Below are 17,375 nucleotides of genomic sequence, written 5' to 3' on the forward strand. Positions count from 1 at the left end.
AGTCAGGTGATCTGGTATTCCCATCTCTTTCAGAATTTTCCACAGTTTATTGTGATCCACACAGTCAAAGTGAAAGTGAAGTCGCTCAGTCGTGTCCAACTCTTAGCGACCCCATGGACTGCAGTCCACCAGGCTCCTCCATCCGTGGGATTTTCCAGGCAAGAGTACTGGAGCGGGGTGCCATTGCCTTCTCCGTTAACAGCGGCTAGGCATATTATATTTACTTGGAGCTGGTATACTTGGTGACAGCCTTAGTGCCCTCAGACACGGCGTGCTTGGCCAGCTCCCCAGGTAGCAGCAAGCCCACGGCGGTCTGGGTCTCCCTGGATGTGATAGTCGAGTGCTTGTTGTAATGCGCCAGGCACTATGCCTTGCCAGCAATGCGCTTGAAAATGTCATTGACGAAAGAGTTCATGATTCCCATGGCCTTGGACAATATGCTGGTGTCCAGATGGACTTGCTTCAGTACCTTGTACACGTTCACGGAGTAGCTCTCCTTGCGGCTGCACTTGCGCATCTTGCCATCCTTCTTCTGGGCCTTGGTCACAGCTTTTTTAGAGCCCTTTTTAGGGGCAGGAGCCGACTTAGCCGCTTCAGGCATATCTATAATGACAACATCCAACAACACAGAAATATCGTGAAACACAGTCAAAGGCTTTGGCATAGTCGATAAAGCATAAACAGATGTTTTTCTGGAACTCTCTTGCTTTTTATGATCCAGAGGATGTTGGCAATTTGATTCTTAGGTTCCTCTGTGCCTTTTCTAAAACCAATGCCAAAAAATGCTCAAACTACTTCACAATTGCACTCATCTCACATGCTAGAGAGGTAATGTTCAAAATTCTCCAAGCCAGAGTTCACGGATTGTTGAAATCTGGCTTGGAGAATTTGGTGCATTACTTCACTAGCATGTGAGATGAGTGCAATTGTGCGGTAGTCTGAGCATTCTTTGGCATTGCCTTTCTTTGGGATTAGAATGAAAATTGACCTTTTCCAGTCCTGTGCCTCTACTCTTTTGTAGAGTCAGAGGGATAGAAGTAATGAGGAACTAAATTCAAAAGCCACAATTGCACTCATCTCACATGCTAGTAAAGTAATGCTCAAAATTCTCCAAGCCAGGCTTCAGCAATATGTGAACTGTGAACTTCCAGATGTTTTAACTGGTTTTAGAAAAGGCAGAGGAACCAGAGATCAAATTGCCAACATTGCTGGATCATCGAAAATGCAAGAGTTCCAGAAAAACATCTATTTCTGCTTCATTGAATATGCCAAAGTCTTTGACTGCATGGATCACAATAAACTGTGGAAAATTCTGAAAGAGATGGGAATACCAGACCACCTGACCTGCCTCTTGAGAAACCTGTATGCGGTCAGGAAGCAACAGTTAGAACTGGACATGGAACAGCAGACTGGTTCCAAATAGGAAAAGGAGTACGTCAAGGCTGTCTATTGTCACCCTGTTTATTTAACTTCTATGCAGAGTGCATCATGAGAAACGCAGGGCTGGAAGAAGCACAAGCTGGAATCAAGATTGCCAGCAGAAATGTCAATAACCTCAGATATGCAGATGACATCACCCTTATGGCAGAAAGCAAAAAACTAAAGAGCCTCTTGATGAAAGTGAAAGAGGAGAGTGAAAAAGTTGGCTTAAAGCTCAACATTCAGAGAACAAAGATCATGACATCTGGTGCCATCACTTCACGGGAAATAGATGGGGAAACAGTGGAAACAGTGTCAGACTTTATTTTTTGGGGCTCCAAAATCACTGCAGATGGTGATTGCAGCTATGAAATTAAAAGACATTTACTCCTTGAAAGGAAAGTTATGACCAATCTAGACAGCATATTAAAAGCAGAGACATTACTTTGTCCACAAAGGTGCATCTAGTCTAGGCTATGGTTTTTCCAGTGGTCATGTATGGATGTGAGAGTTGGACTGTGAAGAAGGCTGAGCGCCGAAGAATTGATGCTTTTGAACTGTGGTGTTGGAGAAGACTCTTGAGAGTCCCTTGGACTGCAAGGAGATCCAACCAGTCCATCCTAAAGATCAATCCTGGGGGTTCATTGGAAGGACTGCTGTTGAAGCTGAAACTCCAATTCTTTGGCCACTGGATGCAAATAGCTGACTCATTGGAAAAGACCCTAATGCTGGGGAAGATTGAGGGCAGGAGGAGAAGGGGACGACAGAGGATGAGATGGTTGGATGGCATCACCGAGTCAATGGACGTGGGTTTGGGTGAACTCCGGCAGTTGATGATGGACGGGGAGGCCTGGCGTACTGCGGTTCAGTGACCGAACTGAACTGAAAGTCAAAAGGCAGAACAGAGAGGGAGAGGCAGTGGGGAAGTAAAGTGAAAGGGTCTACAGTCTTGCAAAACATCTCCCAAGGAATGGCCAGCCTTTGGAAAGGGTATATTAATCTCTTCTATTTGCATGTGGGCAGGGACAAACCATCTTTCCATGAGCTGAACAAAAGCCCTTTAGTTTACAGACAAGCAGAGGGACAGGGACCTTTTAAGCAAGCCACTGTGTATGTTTATAATAACAAAAGCAATAAAAAGCAAGTTAAAGAAACAGTTTCCATCATGGAGTCAGAATTGGCTTTTTCTCTACAACAGGACATGACTTAGCAACTGAACAACTCAATTTTATTCCCAGATGACACAGTGATAAAGATTCTGCCTGCCAATGCAGGAGACACAGGAGAGGCAGGTTTGATCCCTGGGTTGGGAAGATCCCTTGGAGGAGGAAATGGCAACCCACTTCAGTATTCTTGCCTGGAAAATTCCATGGACAGAGGAACTTGGCAGGCTGCAGTCCACGGGATCCCTAAGAGTTGGACATGACTGAGCACGCACAAAAAATGAATTTTAAGCTGAGGGTGAGTTTGGCTTTTAGTATGGTCTTATGAAAAGTTCCAGGGGGCAGTTGTATAAGTATTTGAAATTTAGATTAGAGAGTAGAGATACAGCTTTAGAGGTCAGAAACCCTGAAGCTTTTGCAGAAGCAGTTGGGAAAGATGCACACGTCTTATGAGTAGTGCTTCTGAAATTGAGCAGGACCCTGTAAGGCCCTCCCAGGTATAAAAACCTCTCTGGTGACCCAAGGACGAAAGAGCAGATAAAACCAAGGAGGGTCTTGGAATGCAGGAACAGAAAAGCCAGACCCTATCATCCTTCCCTCTCCCATGTTATAACTATTAACTGATTTCAGGTTCTCCTGAGCAGTATAACCTGTCTCCCCTCCTACCCAATAGGGAGGAGATATTTGTGTTACTCTTCCCCTCCTGCAATATATGTGCCTCATCCAATCAGCAAATGACCCACAAGACCCCCTACCCCACCCCTGTACCCTGGGTATAAAAGTGGACTAAAAAAAGGACCACTGTTCAACACTGGCTCTCCCTTGAGCTGGCCCGCTGTTCTAACAATGTCTCCCACCTAATAAACTTTATTTCCCTCTCATATCGGGAAATTCTTTACCAACCCACACCCAGACCATAACACTCTCCATGCTCCTTATTTCTTGTTTACAGGAAAAAAGGCTTCAGCCTACTTAATCTTTCCTGAGTTCTAAAGGGGGCTTCCCTGGTGACTCAGATGGCAAAGAATCTGCCTGAAATGCGGGAGTGCTGTGTGTGTGCTAAGTCACTTCAGTCATGTCCGACTCTTTGTGACCCTTTAGACTGTAGCCCACCAGGCTCCTCTGTCCATGGGATTCTCCAGGCAAGATTACTGAAGTGGGTTGCCATGCCTTCCTGCAGGGGATCTTCCAGACCCAGGAATCAAACACACATCTCTTATGTCTCCTGCATTGGCAGGCAGGTTCATTACCACTAGGGCCACCGGGGAAGCCTGCAATGCAGGAGACCCGGGTTCAATTCCACGGGGTCACAAAGAGTCAGAAATGACTGAGCAACTAACAAAAAGCAGATTCAAATAGTTCCTTACTAGGGAAGGATGTCAGAGCTATGGGAATGGAGGTCAAAGCTATAGTCAAAGCTATGGTTTTTCCGGTAGTCGTGTATGGATTGAGAGTTGGACCATAAAGCAGGCTGAGTGCCAAAGAATTGATATTTTTGAACTGTGGTGTTGGAGAAGACTCCTGAGAGTCCCTTGGAATGCAAGGAGATCCAACCAGTCCATCCTAAAGGAAATCAGTCCTTAATATTCATTGGAAGGCCTGATGCTGAAGCTGAAGCTCCAATACCTTTGCCACCTGGGATGTGAAGAACTGACTGATTTGAAAAGACCCTGATACTGGGAAGGATTGAAGATGGGAAGAGAAGGAGACAACAGAGGATGAAATGGTTGGATGACATCACCGACTTGATGGATATGAGTTCGAGCAAGCTCCGGGAGTTGGTGATGGACAGGGAAGCCTGGTGTGCTGCACTCCATGGGGTAGCAAAGTGTTGACACAACTGAGTGGAAGTGTTGGACACAACTGAGTTGAACTGAACTGAAGGGAAGGGAGGAAATGCAGAAACAAAGGAGGACCAGGGAAGAAACAATAGTGCAGTGATAAAGCAGGTCTTGGTTTCTCCTCAAGGGATATACATATTTTTGAGATCTTTGTCAGGAACAAAGGTCCCAACCCCAATAGAGAATGGCAACTTCAGGCTAAGCACAAGATTCCTGGGGAACCACCACGCTGTTGCCTCACCACCAACCAATCAGAAGAAAGTCATATGCCCTGCAGCTATCACCCCAAATTTCGCCTTTAAAAACTCTTACCCCAAATGATTGGAGAGTTTGAGGTTTTTGAGCATGATGTTCCTGTTCTCCTTGCTTGGTCCCTGCAGTAAACCTTTCTCTGCTCCCAACTCCAATGTTTCCATTTGTTTAGCCTCCCTTTGCATTGAGCACAAGCACTTGGGTACGGCATCATTTCAAAGAAAGGGAAAACATTATATGAATACAATGTCTGGATATGAGAGGAATGAGAGAAGGAGTAAATTCTTCAGATTTTATTAATAACAAGGGAATAACAAGTTATTAATAGCAAGGGAATTATTGTCCTTAGGGTACAGAGAATTTTTAGTTAGGAAAAGAGCATCTGTCATTTTTCAGATTCTGCAGCATTCAGCCTTGAAGATTTTTACCAATGATTATGAATAGTCCAAAAAAAAATGGATTGCCTTTAGCAAAATAGCCTGTGGCTCATATGGTGGAGGTTGTTTTCATCCACCACTAAAATTAACGTGAAGCATGTGTGAGAAGAGTAGAATTAATATGTGAACAAGAGAAAAAGAAACAGCTAAGAGCAAAAGCCCTTTTATGGGCTGAGGTTCTTTAGAATTTCTTTTAATTAATAAACTTTATTTTTTTAGAGCAGGGTAAGGTCATGGAAAAATTAAGCAGCAAGTACAGAGTTCCCATATACTCATGTCCCCACACATGGACAATCTGCCCCACTTTCAAAAAGTGGGAAAGGGACCCGAAGAGACATTTCTCCAAAGAAGACATACAGATGCTTAACATCAGTCATTATTAGAGAAATGCAAATCAAAACTACAATGAGATACCATCTCACATCAATCAGAATGGCCATCATTAAAAAGTCTACAAACAACAAATGGTGGAGAGGGTGTGGAGAAAGGGGAACACCCTTGCATTGCTGGTGGGAATGTAGACTGATAGAGCCACTATGAAAGACGGTGTGGAGATTCCGGGAAAAGCTAGGAATAAAAGCACCATATGACCCAGCAGTCCCTTTCCTAGTCATATACCCTGAGGAAACCAAAGTTGAAAAAGACACATGTACCCCAATGTTCATTGCAGCACTATTTACAATAGCTAGAACATGGAAGCAACCTAGATGTCCATTGATAGATGAATTGATAAAGAAGCTGTGGTACATATATACAATGGAATATTACTCAGCCATAAAAAGGAACACATTTGAACCCATTCAAATGAGGTGGATGAACCTAGAGCCTATTATACAGAGTGAAGTAAGTCAGAAAGAGAAATATAAACATCGTATACTGACACATATATATGGAGTCTAGAAAGATGATACTGATGAATTTATTTTCAGGGCAGCAATGGAGAAACAGACATAGAGAACAGACCTATGGACATGGGGAAGGGGGAAAGAGAAGGGGAGATGTATGGAGAGAGTAACTTAGAAATGTGTGTGTGTGTCTTAGTTGCCCAGTGGTGTCCGACTCTTTGAGACCCCATGGACTGTAGCCCACCAGGCTCCTCTGTCCATGGAATTCTCCAGGCAAGAATATTGGAGTGGGTGCCATTTCCTTCTCCAACATAGAAATTTACAATACCATATGTAAAACAGATAGCCAATGGCAATTTGCTGTATGAATCAGGGTACTCAAACAGGGGCTCTATGGCAGGTTGAAGGGTGGGCTGGGGAGGGAGACGGGAGGGATATCTGGGAGGGAGGGGACATGGGTGTACTTATGGCTTATTCTTGTTGATGTGTGACAGAAAACCACAAAATTCTGTAAAGCAATTATCCTTCAATTAGAAATTTTTAAAAAATAAACTTTATTTTTTAGAGCAGTTTAAGGTTATGGCAAAATTAAGCAGCAAGTACAGAGTCCCCATGTACCCATGTCCCCTCACATGGACAATCTGCCCCGGTGCCAGCGTCCCCCACCAGAGTGGCCTGTTTCTTGCAGATGATGAACTTAAACTGACACACCATCATCACCTAAAGTGGCTTTTTGTCTCATCCTCTTTACAAGGTCTTTCACAAAGCAGAAGTTTTTAATTTTAGGGACATCTACATCATCAATCATTTCTGATTTCATGGATCATGAAAGTCTGCTGTATCTAAAAAGTCATTGCGATAACATAGGCTGCATAGATTTTCTCCTACATCATCTTTTATATTTTTTTAGTTTTGCATTTCACATTTAACTCTACTTTGAGTCAATTTTTGTGAAGAAAACTGTGTCTAGATTTTTTCTTTCTTGCATATGGATGTTCACTTGCCCCAGTAGCATTTGTCAAAAAGACTATATTTCTCTATTATAATGCTTTTGCCAAAGATCAATTGACTCTCTTTATGGGGTCTATTCTGGGCTCTCTGTTCTATTGATCTATTTGTTCTTTTGCCATAGTGCACTGTCTTAGTGACTGTAGCTATATGCTAAGTCTTGAAGTCGTTAGTATCAGTCTTACAATCTTGTTCTTCTCCTTCAATATTTAAATAGCCTGGGTCTTTTCCATTTCAAAATCTTAAGAATCAGTTTTCCTATATCCACAAGATAAATTTCTGAGATTTTGATTGAAAGCGCATTGAATCTATCAAGTTGGGAAGAACTGACGGCTTGACAATAATGAGTCTTTCTATCTATGAACGTGGAATTTCTCTAAGTATTTAGTTCTTTGATTTTTTTTTTTTGTCATCAGAGTTTTGTACTTTTCTTTATATAGATTTTATACATATCTTGTTACTTTGCATACTTGGAATAAATTCCACTTCATTATGGTGTATAATTTTTATACATTGTTGGATTTCTTGTTGTTGCTGTTGTTTAGTCACTAAGTCATGTCTGACTCCTTGCAATCCCATAGACTGCAGCACACAAGGTCTCCCTGTCCTTCACTGTCCCTCAGAGTTTGCTCAAACTCATGTCCATTGAGTTGATTATGCCATCTAATCATCTTATCCTCTGTCACCCCCTTCTCCTCCTGCCTTCAATCTTTCCCCGCATTGGGGTCTTTTCAAATGAGCTGGCTCTTCGCATCAGGTGGCCAAAATATTGGAGCTTCAGCTTCAGCATAAATCCTTCCAATGACTATCAGGACTGATTTCCTTTAGGATTGACTGGTTTCATCTCCTTTCAAGAGTCTTCTTGAATACCACAGTTCAAAAGCATCCATTCTTCGGCACTCAGCCTTCTTTATGGTCCAACTCTCACACTCATATATGACTACTGGAAAAATCATAGCTTTGACTATTTGGACCTTTGTCAGCAAAGTGACGTCTCTGCTTTTTAATATGCTGTCAAGGTTTGTCATAGCTTTCCTTCCAAGGAACAAGCGTCTTTTAATTTCATGGCTGCAGTCACTATCCACAGTAATTTTGGACACCAAGAAAATAAAATGTGCCATTGCTTCCACTTTTTCCCCATCTATTTGCCATGAAATGATGGGACTGGATGCCATGATCTTCATTTTTTGAATGTTGAGTTTTAAACCAGCTTTTTCACTCTCCTCTTTCATTCTCATCAAGAGGCTCTTTAGTTTCTCTTCACTTTGTGCCATTAAAGTGGTGTCGTCTGCATATCTGAGAATGTTGATATTTCTCCTGGCAATCTTGATTCCAGCCTGTGATTCATCCAGTTTGGCAATTCCCATGATATACTCTGCATATAAGTTAAACAGGGTGACAATATACAGCTTTGTCTTACTCCTTTTCCAATTTTGAACCAGTCATTCCCTGTAAGGTTATAACTATTGTTTCTTGACCTGCATATAGATTTCTCAGGAGACTGATAACCAGACCAGGTGGTCTGGTATTCCCATCTCTTAAAGGATTTTCCACAGTTTATTTTGACCCACACAATCAAAGGCTTTCACATAGTCAGTGAAGCAGAAGTAGATGTTTTCCTGGAATTCCCTTGATTTCTCTATGACTGAATGAATGTTGGCAAATTGGTCTCTGGTTCCTCTGCCTTTTCTAAATCCAGTTTGTATATCTGGAAGTTCTCAGTTTAAGTACTGCTTGAAGTCTAGCTTGAAGGTTGTTGGACTTTGTTTGCTAATAATTTGTTGCAAAATTTTGCACCGATACTTATGAGAGATATTAGTTTGTAGTTACCTTTTCTTGTAATGTCTTTGTGTGGTTTTGGTAATAGGGTAATTCTAACTTCATGGTTAAGTTACGAATTATGCTCTCATCTTCTGTTTTGTGGAAGAGACTGTAGAGGTTTAGAATAACTTCTTCTTTAAATGTTTAGTTGAAATTAGTAATGAATCCATCTGGGCCCGGTGCTTTCTATTTTAGAACGTTATTAATTATTAATTCAAACTCTTTAGTAGAATTCATATTGTCTAATTCTACTTGCTTGAATTTTAGTCAAAGTGTCTTTCAAAAATTGGTCCATTTCATCTAGGTTGTCAAATTTGTGGTCACAAAGTTGTTATTTAGCTTATAATTAGCCTTTTTATTTCCATTATAATAATATGCCCACTCTCATTTCTGATATTAGTAATTTGTTTCATTCTACCCTCACCCCCAACCCCCATTTTTCGGTTTTGTTTCCTCAGGGGGAAACTAAGATTACTGATTTTAGATTCTTCTTCTTTTCAAATACATGCATTTAATGCTATCCACTTCCCTTCAAGCAGTGCTTTGGCTGAATCCCATGAATTTTAAGTTGTATTTTTATTTTTAGTTTAAAATTTTTTAATTAAATTTAAAAATTAAACTTAGTTTAAAATTTTTAAGCCTTTGACTGTTTGTATCACAACAAACTGTGGAAAATTCTTAAAGAGATGGGAATATCAGACCACCTGACTTGCCTCTTGAGAAATCTGTATGCAGGTCAAAAAGCAACAATCAGAACTGGACATGGAACAATAGACTGGTTCCAAATCAGGAAAAGAGTACGTCAACACTGTATATTGTCACCCTACTTATTTAACTTATATGCAGTGTACATCATGCAAAATGCCAGGCTGGATGAAGCACAAGCTGGAATCAAGATTGGTGGGAGAAATATCAATAACCTCAGATACGCAGATGATACCACCCTTATGGCAGAAAGCAAAGAAGAACTAAAGATCCTCTTGATGAAAGTGAAAGAGGAGGGTGAAAAAGTTGGCTTAAAACTCAACATTCAGAAAACAAAGATCATGCTATCTGGTCCCATCACTTCATGGCAAATAGATGGGGAAACAATGGAAACAGTGACAGACTTTATTTTCTTGGGCTCCAAAAAAGCAGCCATGAAATTAAAAGACACTTGCTCCTTGGAAGAAAACCTATGACCAACCTAAACAGCATATTAAAAGCAGAGACTTTGCTTCGCCAACAAAAATCCATCTAGTCAAAGCTATGGTTTTTCCAATAGTCATGTACAGATGTGAGAGTTGGACTATAAAGAAAGCTGAGCACCAAAGAATTGATGCTTTTGAACTATGGTTTTGGAGAAGACTCTTCAGAGTCCCTTGGACTGTAAGGAGATCCAACTAGTCCATCCTAAAGGAAATCAGTCCTGAACATTCATTGGAAGGACTGATGCTGAAACTGAAACTCCAATACTTTGGCCACCTGATGCAAAGAACTGACTCATTTGAAAAGACCCTGATGCTGGGAAAGATTGAAAGCAGGAGGAGAAGGGGACGACAGAGGATGAGATGGTTGGATCGCATCACCGACTCAATGGACATGAATTTGAGTAATCTCCGGGAATTGGTGATGGGTAGGGAAGCCTGGCATGCTGTGGTCCTTGGGGTCACAGAATTGGACATGACTGAGCAACTGAACTGAACTAAAAATTTTAAATGTCTCTTATTATTTCTAATTTGACCCATGTGTTATTTAGAAGTGTGTTTGGTAATCTCTAAATATTTGGGAATTTTCTGGTTATCTTTCTGGTTATTGATTTTTAATTTAATTCCATGTGGTCTGATACATTGTATGATTTTTATCATTCTCAATTTGTTAAGATGTTCTTTTTTATGGCCCAGAATGTGGTTTATTTTTGTGTATTTTCTTTCTGACCTTGAGAAGTACCTATATTCTGGTGTTTTTGAGTAAAGTAGTCTACTGCTGGAGAAGGCAATGGCACCCCACTCCAGTACTCTTGCCTGGAAAATCCCATGGACGGAGGAGCCTGGTAGGCTGCAGTCCATGGGGTCACTAAGAGTCGGACACGACTGAGCGACTTCACTTTCACTTTTCACTTTCATGCATTGGAGAAGGAAATGGCAACCCACTCCAGTGTTCTTGCCTGGAGAATCCCAGGGACGGGGGAGCCTGGTGGGCTGCCACCTATGGGATTGCACAGAGTCGGGCACAACTGAAGTGACTTAGCAGCAGCAGCGGCAGCAGCAGCAGCAGCAACAGCAGCATGGTGTATCTTTCTCCATCCTTTTACTTTATTCTGTGTGTGTCTTTATATTTAAGGCAGTTTCTTGTAGAAACCATATAGGTGGTCTTCTTCTTTGGTTTGTTCTGATAATGTCTGTTTTTTAGTTGATATATTTGTACCATTGTTGCTTAAAGTGATTACTGATAGAGCTGGATTACTATCTATCATATTAACTTTTTTCTACTTGTTTTCCTTGTATTCTGTTCCTATTTTTGTCTTCCATTCTTTTTCTGATAATTGTGCTTTTAATTGGGTATTTTATATGACTCTATTTTCTCTTCCTTCTTAACATATCAATTATGCTTAAAAATATTAAAGTGGTCATCATATGCATTTGCAATTAAACCAATTCCATTTTCAAATAACATTATACCACTTCATGCTTCATAATAAAATATTCCAAATTCCTCCCTCTTCCTTTGGTGTAATTTACCTATTATACATAAGCTGTAATTTACCTCCTATCAGGTCAGATCAGATCGGTCGCTCAGTTGTGTCCGACTCTTTGCGACCCCATGAATTGCAGCACGCCAGGCCTCCCTGTCCATCACCAACTCCCAGAGTTCACTCAGACTCACGTCCATCGAGTCAGTGATGCCATCCAGCCATCTCATCCTCTGTCGTCCCCTTCTCCTCCTGCCTCCAATCCCTCCCAGCATCAGAGTCTTTTCCAATGAGTCAACTTTTCACATGAGGTGGCTAAAGTACTGGAGTTTCAGCTTTAGCATCATTCCTTCCAAAGAAATCCCAGGGCTGATCTCCTTCAGAATGGACTGGTTGCATCTCCTTGCAGTCCAAGGGACTCTCAAGAGTCTTCTCCAACACCACAGTTCAAAAGCATCAATTCTTCAGTGCTCAGCCTTCTTCACAGTCCAACTCTCACATCCATACATGACCACAGGAAAAACCGTAGCCTTGACTAGACGAACCTTTGTTGGCAAAGTAACGTCTCTGCTTTTGAATATGCTATCTAGGTTGGTCATAACTTTCCTTCCAAGGAGTAAGCGTCTTTTAATTTCATGGTTGCAGTCACCATCTGTAGTGATTTTGGAGCCCAGAAAAATAGAGTCTGACACTGTTTCCACTGTTTCCCCATCTATTTCCCATGAAGTGGTGGGACCGGATGCCATGATCTTCTATACATAAGCTATAATCCTTAAATACACTTTTACCATTATTATGTTGAACAAACTGCTACTTGTTAGATCAATTAAAAATAAGAAAAATAAAAGTTTTTATTTTACTCTTAGTCTTCACTAATGCTCTTTGTTTTTCTGTAGATCTGAGATTCTAACTTTCATAATTTTCCTTCTCTCTGAAGAACTTCTTGTGTAAGGCAGATCTACTGGCCACAAATTCCCTCAACTTTTTTCTGAGAAAAGTTGTTCCTTCACTTTTGAGGGTTAGTTTCCCAGTATACAGAACTCTATCTTGTTGTTTTTTCAACATTTTATTTCATTTTCTTCCTGCTTGTATGGCTTCTGAGGGGAAATAGGATATAATTCTTATCTTTGTTCTGTATATATGGTAAGGTTTTTTTTTCCTCTAGATTCTTTAGAGATTTTTTCCTTTATATTTTCTTTTCTGCAGTTCTAATATAATACACCTAGGTATGGGTGCTTTGGCACATCCTTACTTGATGTTCTCTGAGCTTCCTGGATCTGTGATTAATTTAGGGAATTTCTCAGTTAATATTGCTTCAAATATTGCTTCTATTCCTTTCTTTCTTTTCCTACTCTATTCCCATTACATCTATTTGACACCTTCTGCAGTTCTCCAACAATTCTTGGCTATTTTTTACGTTTGTTTTTTTAACACTGTATTTTCTCTATTCATATTTTTCTTTATCGATTTTGGAAGTATCTACTTTCATACCCTCAAGCTCAGAGATTCTTTCCTCAGACGTGTCCAGCCTACTAAGTTCATCAAATTCATTCTTCATTCCTATTACAATGTTATTGACCTCTAGAATTTTTTTTATTCTTTCTTAGAATTTCCATGTCTCTGCTTATATTACCCATCTGTTCTTGCACAGTAATTACTATTCCATCAGCACTCATGATCTTATATTTCCACCATCTGTGCTGTATCTCTGAGTCTGGTTTCAGTGTTCGCTCTGCCTCTTCCAACTGTTTTTTGTCTCTCATCATGACTTGCCATTTTTTTTTTTTTTTTGAAAGCTGGGCAAGGTGTACTGGGTGAAAAGCACTCTGATAAATAGGCCTTTAGCAATGTGGTGGGAGGGGTGGAGTGGGCGAGTCTTCTTGAGTCCTGTGATCAGGTCTCGGTGTTTTACTCAGCCTATGCCTCTGAGCTGTGAGTGTCACAAGTGTTCCTCCATTCCCCACTGCCACAGATTAAGTGGGACATGGCTAGAGGGTGCTAGAGTTTGAGTACATCCTTTCCCCAGGTCATTTAGGCTCTGATAAAATTCCCAGAGTTTAGCCTCTGGTAATACAATTTCTTTTGAGCCTAATTTAAAAGAACAATGCTCTGGCATATTTCAAAATGGTTATTTTTCCCCTGCTTCCCTGCCAGTCCTCCAAGGGGATTTTTTTTCTTTTCCTGGTAATTCACTGTGGGAAGTTGGCAGAGTTCCAGGAAGTAAAACTCATGAAACTAAATAGACGCCCCCCCCCCCGCCAACGCCCCTGGAATTTCTAACTCTTAAGGTTTATTCAAGATATGTGTGTATGCGCTTCACTCTTCAGGCTTCCCTGGTGGCTCAGATGGTGAAGAATCCGCCTGCAATGTTGGAGACGTAGGTTTGATCCCTGGGTTGGGACATCCCCTGGAGAAGGGCATGGCAACCCATTCCAGTATCGTTGTCTCCATGGAGAATCCCCATGGACAGAGGAGCCTAGCAGTTTACAGTCCATGGGGTTGCAGAGTCGGACACAATGAGTGACTAAGCCCAATCCATTACTCTTTGGGTTTCCCTACATAGGCACTGGTTTTCAAGGAGGTGTTTGCCTGTAGGTTTCTGTTCTGGTAAATTGTGCTTCTCTGTATGGCCAATCTCTCCAATTTTGTTGAAGTCGTGTGGATGCTTTTGCAACCTCATGGATTGTAGACCTCCAGGCTCCTCTGTCCATGGGATTTCCCAGAAAAGAATACTGGAATGGGCTTCCATTTCCTTCTGCAGGGGATCTTCCTGACCCAGGGATTGAACCCGTGTTTCCTGCACTGCAGGCGAATTCTTTATGGCTGAACCACCATGGACGCCCTCTCCAATTTTGAGGGCAGCTTTTTATCCTGTCACCTCACTTCTTTGGAGGATCTAAGAATAGTATTTTGAGTTTTCACTTTGTTCAGATTTTTGTTAGGATAGAGTGGCAACTTCCAAGCTCATTTAAACTGGGTTTAATCCGTCAGTGTCATTGTGGTCTCATTATGCTGGCCCCAGCACGCCCTGCTCACATTCTCTTGTATTTCCTTCTCCCCTTTTAGGATTCCTAGCTCTAACACAAAGACCATGTTCAATCTACCTTGATTCACCTTAGTAGTTATGATATACAACCATGAAAAACAAAGGAAAAGAAAAATCTATCCAGAAACTAAGCTGAGAAAAAGGAGATACTTTTTTAAAATAAAACTTAGGACTAGATATTGTTTGGTATTTCTCCATTGGTTTTTATTTGACAAGGATTTTTTTTTTTTTTAATGTTTGTCCTTGTCAACTGGAAAAAAAAAAAAACCTACACAATGTAAAAGGTGAGAATTATGTTTTCTTTGGTGGTAACCCCAGGATACCATCTCTCAGATAACTCTGAAGGACTTTTCTGAAGAGGTAAAGAAGGAGTCAGGATATACAAGTGTTTTTGCCAAACAAAAACCCCAAAACCCAGGAAGTGGAAGATCAAAAGATTCCTGCTAATCAAAAGAAAACAGACATCTGAAGCTAGTGAATTTAGTTCTGTCCACACATGGGAAGATGCAAGACCCTGGGAGTATTGAAATGCTTTCTTTGATAGGGCCACTATTCCATTTTTCTGCACCCTGAGTCCCCTCGGGGCGCACAGTCACTGCAGTGGCAGCCTGTTTACCTCCCCTCGGGAGCCACTGTCCTGACCATCAGGCTGGGGTGGGGGCAGGGGGCAGTGGCTGAGGGTTTTACATCCTTTGTTTACTGAAATGAGAAGTGACATTCTTTGTCCACATGCTCTTGTTTTTCTAGTTGAAACTCCTATCTTGTGTAGTCAGGAATAGGTAAACAACCATGATTTACTAAAAGTCTGGGCTTCCCAGGCGGCACTAGTGGCAAACAACCTGCCTGCCAATGCAGGAGACGTAAGAGGTGTGGGTCTGATCCCTGGGTGGGGAGATCTTCTGGAGGAGGGCATGGCAACCCACTCCAGTCTTCCTGCCTGGAGAATCCCGTGGACAGAGGAGCCTGGAGGGCTACAGTCCAGAGGGTTGTAAAGAGTCGGATATGACTGAAGCAACTTAGCATGCACGCATGCACTAAAAGACTAAAGTAGAGGTCTTTTATGGGTACTTTTATGGGTACATCTGTTTCTGCCCTTCAAGAAACAGATGTACACTGTGGCAAAACCTTGTTAAAAATGTCTCTTCAGGCAAGATGCAAGATAGTAAAGCTGTCTTTCTAGTCAGCCTGTCATGAATAAAAAAGACAAGGGCAATCTCCACTATCTTTGAGTGAATCAGAATAGGATAAAGGTGAAGACAGGGAGATAGAAAAAAGTTCCACGTCTAAGATAGTAGATATGACCATCCTTTCATGTCTGAATAGTGCGTGTGTGTGTGTGTGTGTGTGTGTGCAAAGTCGCTTCAGTTGTATCCTACTCTTTGCAATCCTATGGACTATAGCCCGCCAGGTTCCTCCGTCCATGGGATTCTCCAGGCAAGAGGACTGGAGTGGGTTGCTGTGCCCTCCTCCAGGGGATCTTCCCAACCCAGGGATCGAACCCACATCTCTCATGTCTCCTGCATTGGCAGGCGGGTTCTTTACCACTAGCGCCACCAGGAAAGCCCCTGAATGGTAGAACCCTGCTCAAAGCAGTAAGAAATATCTCCTTTGAAAATGTCAGTGCCTTTGGAATTTTGGGTATTAATAGTCTTTACTGTTCATTTTCTTTTAGCTCATATGAATGGCTTATTACTTCAACTAACACATATTTCATTCCTTTTTTAGTATATTCATGAAGGTTAAATCTCAAATGAAAACTGCATATGTAGACTTTTAAGAATGTTGTAACATCAGACACAAAATCTACCTAGTGATCTTTACAACAATCAAGAGAGAAAAAGAAGTTAATAAAAATTGAAGCAGCAGAAGGGGGCAGTAAAACGCAGCAGAATGCTCTGGAAGATTTTTTAATATGCTTTCTTATTTTTAGTTAACAGAATTCTCCAACAAATTTCAGAGACTAAGGCATTTTATATAACAGATATATGTATTTGTCTAAAATGAACACAGAAACACTAAACACAGACACAGGTGAAAAACATAAATCTCACATGATTATAATCTTATTTTTTTATGCTGTGACACATCATGGCATAATAATCAAAGTACTTTTCCACACAGGACAGGATTTAGCCATTTTGATTTGGTCTGGGACATTTAATATTCCCCCATGATCAGCATCCCCAAATGCACTACCCATTCTATTTTACTGTCCAGACTTACCAAAGTTAATAAATCATAACAGTTTTCCCTCAAGTCCATAACCGGACTTCCTTTCTAAACTGCACCCATCCTTAAAGTGTCATTTTTATCCTTGAACTATTTTCTGACAGATAGGTATATGCAACTCTCTCTATTGTGCTACAGAAGTTACAGATTAAACCAAGTAGTTTAACCGAATAGGTATTTTTTAATTGAATTTCCACTATGAAATGGAGTTCAATTTCTTTAAGTTCCAAGTAGTCTAAATGTGATTATTCGCAACACCCTGTTTTGTTCTCACTTTGAATTTAGTCTCCCTGCAAACAATAGAACACACTTTTATACGCGGCAGGTATACAATTAAGATCAGATGAGGACAATGATGATGATGACTTCAAAATGAATTCAGGATTACAATATAAAGCCAACAGAGTCAGAATATGAATTCTTCCTTGGCGTCTAACCAAACTCAAATTGATAACCCTAAATATCCACTTAAAATTTGAGTAGACACATCCTACCACTTAAAATGAAACAGAAAACTGGAATTATTAAAAGATTGTTTACATCTATGCTCTTAGTTGAAATTTCATGTACGACTCAGTACAATAAATGGGAGTGTCACAAATGGAATGATTAAATATGACTAGAGGAGAAAGGCTTCCTGGGT

The 17,375-nt window shown here is 40.9% G+C and overlaps 1 pseudogene; it reads right to left on the minus strand.

The window, feature by feature from the left end:
* Positions 1-220: 220 nt before the first annotated feature.
* Positions 221-601, minus strand: LOC138991174 (histone H2B type 1-C/E/F/G/I-like; annotated as a pseudogene).
* Between the last annotated feature and the right edge of the window lie 16,774 nt (positions 602-17,375).

This window comes from Bos mutus, chromosome 16 (genome assembly GCF_027580195.1).
Source record: "Bos mutus isolate GX-2022 chromosome 16, NWIPB_WYAK_1.1, whole genome shotgun sequence".
Taxonomy (NCBI): domain Eukaryota; kingdom Metazoa; phylum Chordata; class Mammalia; order Artiodactyla; family Bovidae; genus Bos; species Bos mutus.